A 10004-nucleotide genomic window follows, 5' to 3' on the forward strand; every position below is an offset into this window, starting at 1 on the left:
CCGGTGTAGACTGGCTTATGCAGAATTGGGCACATCTGTGCCCAAGAAAGCATTTCCAGAGGCTGGGGGAGGCTACTCCTCCCCTGCCCTCACACCATTTTCCAAAGGGAGAGGGTGTAACACCCTCTCTCAGAGGAAGTCCTTTATTCTGCCATCCTGGGACAAGCCTGGCTTGACCCCAGGAGGGCAGAAACCTGTCTGAGGGGTTGGCAGCAGCAGCAGCTGCAGTGAAACCCCAGGAAAGGCAGTTTGGCAGTACCAGGGTCTGTGCTACAGACCACTGGGATCATGGAATTGTGCCAACTCTGCCAGGATGGCATAGAGGGGGCAATTCCATGATCATAGACATGTTACATGGCCATATTCGGAGTTACCATTGTGAAGCTACATATAGGTAGTGACCTATATGTAGTGCACGCGTGTAATGGTGTCCCCGCACTCACAAAGTTCCGGGAATTGGCTCTGAACAATGTGGGGGCACCTTGGCTAGTGCCAAGGTGCCCTCACACTAAGTAACTTTGCACCTAACCTTTACCAGGTAAAGGTTAGACATATAGGTGACTTATAAGTTACTTAAGTGCAGTGTAAAATGGCTGTGAAATAACGTGGATGTTATTTCACTCAGGCTGCAGTGGCAGGCCTGTGTAAGAATTGTCAGAGCTCCCTATGGGTGGCAAAAGACATGCTGCAGCCCATAGGGATCTCCTGGAACCCCAATACCCTGGGTACCTCAGTACCATATACTAGGGAATTATAAGGGTGTTCCAGTAAGCCAATGTAAATTGGTAAAATTGGTCACTAGCCTGTTAGTGACAATTTGAAAGAAATGAGAGAGCATAACCACTGAGGTTCTGGTTAGCAGAGCCTCAGTGAGACAGTTAGGCACCACACAGGGAACACATACATATAGGCCACAAACTTTTGAGCACTGGGGTCCTGACTAGCAGGGTCCCAGTGACACATAACAAACATTCTGAAAACATAAGGTTTTCACTATGAGCACTGGGCCCTGGCTAGCAGGATCCCAGTGAGACAGTTAAAACACCCTGACATACACTCACAAAGAGGCCAAAAGTGGGGGTAACAAGGTTAGAAAGAGGCTACTTTCTCACACAACCCCCCCCCCAAACGAAGGACAATAAGGCTAACCTTGGCCAGTTGAGACTTTATTGTCTAAGTGGTGATAAGTAGAGAGTAGCTCTGCAATAGACTGGTTACTCCCTTTATCATCCACTATATGGTTACTTCCCTGTGGGGATGTAAACCACCCTGTTTGAAGTTTTTTAGCTAAGTAAAAATGTGAAGATGTATTTTCAGAGTTTCTATCAGTAAGTTTTAGTTTAGAGCAGTGGGAATTGTCCACTGAACCTATTTGTAGTGATGGAAATGCCAGACAGGGATGCTGTCTCAGAAAAGCCATAGCTGGGCAAAAACTTTGTCCATATGGCTGGAAGAGAGAACAGGGATGCTGTCCTAAGTGTTGTGAGGCAGTGCAGAGTTTCTGCACTAAAGTTTCTCTGGGAGGGTTGGAGGGATGCTCCATGTTAACTATAACGGTGCTCTTTTTGTCACCAATGTTAGTTATCCCACAGAGAGGTACTTCTACCTCAGGGAGTACAGCTTTGCCAGCTGATGATTCCCTTGGAACAGGTGCCACCCCAGGAGAGGTTTCTCCCACCACAGGAATGATATCCTGAATGGTAGGGTGGTTAGGGGATACTGTGATACCCTTTTTACCTGTTGATGGAGAGGGATCCTGAGTTTTCAGGCCTTCTCTCCTTTGATTTTTCATTTCAGTAGAAATGAGAGGGAACAATTCCTCAGGGATGCCCAGCATGGCTGCATGGGCATAAAACTCTACATCAGCCCAACCTGAGGCCTCTAGGTCATTACCTAAGAGACAGTCTACAGGTAAGCTAGGTGATACCACCACCTGCTTAGGGCCAGTAACTCCACCCCAACTAAACTGAATTATAGCTAAGGGGAGAAACTTAGTGGAGTTATGGACATCACTAATCTTATACTGTTGTCCAATGATGTGTTGATCAGGATGCACTAGGTTTTCAGTCACCAAAGTGATACTGGCACCTGTGTCCCTGTAGGCCAAGGCCTCAACACCATTTATTGAAACTGTCTGCCTGTACTTATCCATTGTAAGGGGACAAGCAGCCAGTGTGGCAAGGCCAATGCCACTAGGTGTGACAGAAACTGTCTTGGGACTGACTACCCCAGTTTCTACTATGGACCCAAAAGTGAACCCAACTACACCCTTAACTTGACTGTTGCCAGCAGTCCCACCACTAGTACCACTACTGCTAGGGGCACTAGAGCTTGATGTATTAGTGGTGGTAGGCTCAGGGGGTTTACCTGGACAGGACCTATCCCCTGGCCTATGGCTTCTATTTTTACACACAAAGCACCAGGGCTTTTTAAATTGTGTAGGTTGAGAAGAAGAGGAAGAATTAGTTTTATCCCCACCCCCTGAAGAGTGTTTAAGATTTGAAGTGGGATCTTTGGTTTTACCCTTGTCCCCATGCTAATCTTGAGATTTTTCACCATCCTTCTTCTTATTGTTCTCTTTGTCACCCCCTGTATGAACTTTTCTGTTCACCCTTGTTCTGACCCATTTGTCTGCCTTCTTTCCCAATTCTTGGGGAGAGGTCAGATCAGAGTCCACCAAGTACTGGTGCAACACATCAGACACACAATTATTAAGAATATGCTCTCTCAGGATCAAGTTATACAGGCTGTCATAATCAGTAACTTTACTGCCATGTAACCACCCCTCCAAGGCCTTCACTGAATGGTCAATGAAATCAACCCACTCTTGTGAAGACTCCTGTTTGGTCTCTCTGAACTTTATCCTGTATTGTTCAGTGGTTAAGCCATAACCATCCAGGAGTGCATTCTTAAGTACTGTAAAATTATTGGCATCACTTTCTTTCACAGTAAGGAGCCTAACCCTACCTTTTCCACTAAATGATAGCCATAGGATAGCAGCCCACTGCCTTTGAGGGACATCCTGTACAACACAGGCCCTCTCAAGTGCAGCAAACCACTTGTTAATGTCATCCCCCTCCTTATAAGGGGGAACTATCTTGTGCAGATTCCTGGAATCATGCTCTTTTGCAGGATGACTATGGGGAATACTGCTGCTGCCACCATGGGTTTCTAAACCCAACTTCTGTCTTTCCTTCTCTAATTCTAAAGACTGTCTATCCAAATCCAGCTGTTGCTTTTTAAGCTTCAGTCTGGTTTGTTCCACCCTCAAGTTATTGAGTTCCCTTTCTAACAATCTGTCATCAGGGTTGGTGGGAGGGACATTTCTAGATACAGAGGTATGATGGGAATGTACAGAAGGAGACCTGTCCCTTACAGAGGGCACCCTAACAGCTTGGCTGACAGTGTAATGTGAGAGCACATCATCTGTATTATGTGACTCCACCTCAGTACCAACTATGCTAGACTGTCTTGTAATGGGAAGGCTAAGAAGTTTCTTTCCTGAACCTTTTCCTGGGGGAGTCCCTGCATCAGATTGAGAACCATTAGCTACTTTTTCAACAGATGGGGCACCTTTAGCCTTATCTTGTTCTCTAAGCATGTTAAGTAACAGTTGCAAGGAAGGATTCTTCCCTACACTCAAACCTCTCTCTATGCAGAGACTCCTTGCTCCTTTCCAGCTAAGGTGATCATATGCAATCTTAGACAGGTCAACATTTTGGCCTGTGCCAGACATTTTTAGAGAGAGTTAAAGTGATAGAAAAAGAGAAAAAACTTTTCAGAACTTTTTAGAAAGACAGAAAAAAACTTTTTTAACTTTTAAGAACTTTTTGAAAGTTAGAAGTACTTTTCAGCACTTTAGAAAAGAGTGAAAAGAGGAAATGCAAAACTTTTTGGCTATGTGTATATACACTGACCTTGTTTTGTATATTTTTCTCTTATGAAAAGTACAATGACAAGAGTGGTAAGTAGTCTCAAAGCACTTATCCCACCGCTGCACAACCAATGTAGGAGGCTGGACTGGCTTGTAGTGAGTACCAAGGGGTACTTGCACCTTGCACCAGGCCCACTTATCCCTTATTAGTGTATAGGGTGTCTAGCAGCTTAGGCTGATAGATAATGGTAGCTTAGCAGAGCAGCTTAGGCTGAACTAGGAGACGTGTGAAGCTACTACAGTACCACAAGTGTCACCTGCACAATATCATAAGAAAACACAATACACAGTTATACTAAAAATAAAGGTACTTTATTTTTATGACAATATGCCAAAGTATCTTAGAGTGTACCCTCAGTGAGAGGATAGGAAATATAAACAAGATATATATACACAATAGCAAAAATATGCAGTATAGTCTTAGAAAACAGTGCAAACAATGTATAGTTACAATAGGATGCAATGGGGACACATAGGGATAGGGGCAACACAAACCATGTACTCCAAAAGTGGAATGCGAACCACGAATGGACCCCAAACCTATGTGACCTTGTAGAGGGTCGCTGGGACTATTAGAAAATAGTGAGAGTTAGAAAAATAACCCTCCCCAAGACCCTGAAAAGTGAGTGCAAAGTGCACTAAAGTTCCCCTAAGGACAAAGAAGTCGTGTTAGAGGAATAATGCTGGAAAGACACAACCCAACAATGCAACAACGATGGATTTCCAATCTAGGGTACCTGTGGAACAAGGGGACCAAGTCCAAAAGTCACAAGCAAGTCGGAGATGGGCATATGCCCAGGAAATGCCAGCTGTGCGTGCAAAGAAGCTTCTACTGGACAGAAGAAGCTGAGATTTCTGCAGGAACGAAAAGGGCTAGAGACTTCCCCTTTGGTGGACGGATCTCACTCGCCGTGGAGAGTCGTGCAGAAGTGTTTTCCCGCCGAAAGAACGCCAACAAGCCTTGCTAGCTGCAAATTGTGCGGTTAGCGTTTTTGGAAGCTGCTGTGGCGCTGGAGTGATCAGGAGGTCGAAAATTGGACCAGGAGAGAGAGGGGACGTCGAGCAAGACAAGGAGCCCTCTCAGCAGCAGGTAGCACCCGGAGAAGTGCCAGAAACAGGCACTACGAGGATGCGTGAAACGGTGCTCACCCGAAGTTACACAAAGGAGTCCCACGTCGCCGGAGACCAACTTAGAAAGTCGTGCAATGCAGGTTAGAGTGCCGTGGACCCAGGCTTGGCTGTGCACAAAGGATTTCCGCCGGAAGTGCACAGGGGCCGGAGTAGCTGCAAAAGTCGCGGTTCCCAGCAATGCAGTCTAGCGAGGTGAGGCAAGGACTTACCTCCACCAAACTTGGACTGAAGAGTCACTGGACTGTGGGAGTCACTTGGACAGAGTTGCTGGATTCGAGGGACCTCGCTCATCGTGCTGAGAGGAGACCCAAGGGACCGGTAATGCAGCTTTTTGGTGCCTGCGGTTGCAGGGGGAAGATTCCGTCGACCCACGGGAGATTTCTTCGGAGCTTCTAGTGCAGAGAGGAGGCAGACTACCCCCACAGCATGCACCACCAGGAAAACAGTCGAGAAGGCGGCAGGATCAGCGTTACAGAGTTGCAGTAGTCGTCTTTGCTACTTTGTTGCAGGTTTGCAGGCTTCCAGCGCGGTCAGCAGTCGATTCCTTGGCAGAAGGTGAAGAGAGAGATGTAGAGGAACTCGGATGAGCTCTTGCATTCGTTATCTAAAGTTTCCCCAGAGACAGAGACCCTAAGTAGCCAGAAAAGAGGGTTTGGCTACCTAGGAGAGAGGATAGGCTAGCAACACCTGAAGGAGCCTATCAGAAGGAGTCTCTGACGTCACCTGGTGGCACTGGCCACTCAGAGCAGTCCAGTGTGCCAGCAGCACCTCTGTTTCCAAGATGGCAGAGGTCTGGAGCACACTGGAGGAGCTCTGGACCCCTCCCAGGGGAGGTGCAGGTCAGGGGAGTGGTCACTCCCCTTTCCTTTGTCCAGTTTCACGCCAGAGCAGGGCTAAGGGGTCCCCTGAACCGGTGTAGACTGGCTTATGCAGAATTGGGCACATCTGTGCCCAAGAAAGCATTTCCAGAGGCTGGGGAAGGCTACTCCTCCCCTGCCTTCACACCATTTTCCAAAGGGAGAGGGTGTAACACTCTCTCTCAGAGGAAGTCCTTTGTTTTGCCATCCTGGGACAAGCCTGGCTTGACCCCAGGAGGGCAGAAACCTGTCTGAGGGGTTGGTAGCAGCAGCAGCTGCAGTGAAACCCCAGGAAAGGCAGTTTGGCAGTACCAGAGTCTGTGCTACAGACCACTGGGATCATGGGATTGTGCCAACTATGCCAGGATGGCATAGAGGGGGCAATTCCATGATCATAGACATGTTACATGGCCATATTCGGAGTTACCATTGTGAAGCTACATATAGGTAGTGACCTATATGTAGTGCACGCGTGTAATGGTGTCCCCGCACTCACAAAGTTCAGGGAATTGGCTCTGAACAATGTGGGGGCACCTTGGCTAGTGCCAGGGTGCCCTCACACTAAGTAACATTGCACCTAACCTTTACCAGGTAAAGGTTAGACATATAGGTGACTTATAAGTTACTTAAGTGCAGTGTAAAATGGCTGTGAAATAACGTGGACGTTATTTCACTCAGGCTGCAGTGGCAGGCCTGTGTAAGAATTGTCAGAGCTCCCTATGGGTGGCAAAAGAAATGCTGCAGCCCATAGGGATCTCCTGGAACCCCAATACCCTTGGTAGCTCAGTACCATATACTAGGGAATTATAAGGGTGTTCCAGTAAGCCAATGTAAATTGGTAAAATTGGTCACTAGCCTGTTAGTGACAATTTAGAAAGAAATGAGAGAGCATAACCACTGAGGTTCTGATTAGCAGAGCCTCAGTGAGACAGTTAGTCACTACACAGGTAACACATTCAGGCACACTTATGAGCACTGGGGCCCTGGTGAACAGGGTCCCAGTGACACATACAACTAAAACAACATATATACAGTGAAAAAATGGGGGTAACATGCCAGGCAAGATGGTACTTTCCTACAGGAAGGGGTAGTTTTGGTTGATTGTCTTACTGCTGAGCAGAAAGACCATTGCATAAATCTCCTGGGTCAGTTTTCTGAACTCTTCTCTACTGTGCCAGGTACCACTTCTTGGTGTGATCACACTATAGATATTGGAGACAGCTTGACTGTCAAAAGTAAGATCTATAGGCAGCCTGACCATGTCAGAGACTGCATAAAGCAAGAGGTGCAGAAAATGTTAGAACTGGGAGTGGTTGAGCACTCTGAAAGTCCATGGGCTTCTCCTGTGGTACTTGTACCAAAACCCCATTCCAAAGATGGAAAGAAGGAAATGTGGTTTTGTGTAGACTACAGAGGTCTCAACCAGGTAACCAAAACTGATGCTCACCCTATACCCAGGGCAGATGAGCTCATAGATACACTGGCATCTGCCAAGTATCTAAGCACTTTTGATTTGACTGCAGGGTATTGGTAGATCAAATTATCAGAAGATGCTAAACCTAAAACTGCATTTTCAACCATTGGAGGACATTACCAGTTCACAGTAATGCCTTTTGGATTGAAAAATGCACCTGCCACTTTTCAAAGGTTGGTGAACACAGTCCTGCAAGGGCTGGAAGCTTTCAGTGCAGCATATTTGGACGATATAGCTGTCTTTAGCTCCAGCTGGGATGATCACCTGGTCCACCTATGGAAAGTTTTAGAGGCCCTGCAAAAGGCAGGCCTCACTATCAAGGCTTCAAAGTGCCAGATAGGGCAGGGTAAGGTGGTTTATCTGGGACACCTTGTTGGTGGGGAACAGATTGCACCACTACAGGGGAAAATCCAAACAATTATTGATTGGGTTCCCCCTACCACTCAGAATCAGGTGAGAGCCTTACTAGGCCTCACTGGGTATTACAGGAGGTTCATTAAGAACTATGGCTCCATTGCTGCCCCTCTTAATGACCTCACATCCAAGAAAATGCCTAAAAAGGTATTATGGACAGCAAACTGTCAGAAAGCTTTTGAGGAGCTGAGGCAGGCCATGTGCTCTGCACCTGTGCTGAAAAGCCCTTGTTACTCTAAAAAATTCTATGTCCAAACTGATGCATCTGAATTAGGAGTAGGGGCAGTCCTATCACAACTTAATTCTGAGAGCGAGGATCAACCTGTTGCTTTTATTAGTAGGAGGTTGACCCCTAGAGAAAAGCGTTGGTCTGCCATAGAGAGGGAGGCCTTTGCTGTGGTCTGGGCTCTGAAGAAGTTGAGGCCATACCTGTTTGGCACTCACTTCATTGTTCAGACAGACCACAAACCTCTACTTTGGCTAAAACAAATGAAAGGTGAAAATCCTAAATTATTGAGGTGGTCCATATCCCTACAGGGAATGGACTATACAGTGGAACATCCACTCCAATGCAGATGGACTCTCCAGATATTTCCACTTAGACAATGAAGACTCATCAGGTCATGGCTAGTCTTATTGTCCTTCGTTTGGGGGGGGGTTGTGTAGGAAAGTACCATCTTGCCTGGCATGTTACCCCCATTTTTTCACTGTATATATGTTGTTTTAGTTGTATGTGTCACTGGGACCCTGTCATCCAGGGCCCCAGTGCTCATAAGTGTGCCTGAATGTGTTACCTGTGTAGTGACTAACTGTCTCACTGAGGCTCTGCTAATCAGAACCTCAGTGGTTATGCTCTCTCATTTCTTTCAAATTGTCACTAACAGGCTAGTGACCAATTTTACCAATTTACATTGGCTTACTGGAACACCCTTATAATTCCCTAGTATATGGTACTGAGGTACCCAGGGTATTGGGGTTCCAGGAGATCCCTATGGGCTGCAGCATTTCTTTTGCCACCCATAGGGAGCTCTGACAATTCTTACACAGGCCTGCCACTGCAGCCTGAGTGAAATAACGTCCACGTTATTTCACAGCCATTTTACACTGCACTTAAGTAACTTATAAGTCACCTATATGTCTAACCTTTACCTGGTAAAGGTTAGGTGCAAAGTTACTTAGTGTGTGGGCACCCTGGCACTAGCCAAGGTGCCCCCACATTGTTCAGAGCCAATTCCCCGGACTTTGTGAGTGTGGGGACACCATTACACGCGTGCACTGCATATAGGTCACTACCTATATGTAGCTTCACAATGGTAACTCCGAATATGGCCATGTAACATGTCTATGATCATGGAATTGCCCCCTCTATGCCAGCCTGGCATAGTTGGCACAATCCCATGATCCCAGTGGTCTGTAGCACAGACCCTGGTACTGCCAAACTGCCTTTCCTGGGGTTTCACTGCAGCTGCTGCTGCTGCCAACCCCTCAGACAGGTTTCTGCCCTACTGGGGTCAAGCCAGGCTTGTCCCAGGATGGCAGAACAAAGGACTTCCTCTGAGAGAGGATGTTACACCCTCTCCCTTTGGAAAATGGTGTGAAGGCAGGGGAGGAGTAGCCTCCCCCAGCCTCTGGAAATGCTTTCATGGGCACATTTGGTGCCCATTTCTGCATAAGCCAGTCTACACCGGTTCAGGGACCCCTTAGCCCTGCTCTGGCGCGAAACTGGACAAAGGAAAGGAGAGTGACCACTCCCCTGACCTGCACCTTCCCTGGGAGGTGCCCAGAGCTCCTCCAGTGTGCTCCAGACCTCTGCCATCTTGGAAACAGAGGTGCTGCTGGCACACTGGACTGCTCTGAGTGGCCAGTGCCACCAGGTGACGTCAGAGACTCTTTCTGATAGGCTCCTTCAGGTGTTGCTAGCCTATCATCTCTCCTAGGTAGCCAAACCCTCTTTTCTGGCTATTTAGGGTATCTGTCTCTGGGGAAACTTTAGATAACGAATGCAAGAGCTCATCCGAGTTCCTCTGCATCTCTCTCTTCACCTTCTGCCAAGGAATCGACTGCTGACCGCGCTGGAAGCCTTCAAAACTGCAACATAGTAGCGAAGACGACTACTGCAACTCTGTAACGCTGATCCTGCCGCCTTCTCGACTGTTTTCCTGGTGGTGCATGCTGTGGGGTAGTCTGCCTCCTC

This window comes from Pleurodeles waltl, unplaced genomic scaffold, assembly GCF_031143425.1.
Source record: "Pleurodeles waltl isolate 20211129_DDA unplaced genomic scaffold, aPleWal1.hap1.20221129 scaffold_54, whole genome shotgun sequence".
Taxonomy (NCBI): Eukaryota; Metazoa; Chordata; class Amphibia; order Caudata; family Salamandridae; genus Pleurodeles; species Pleurodeles waltl.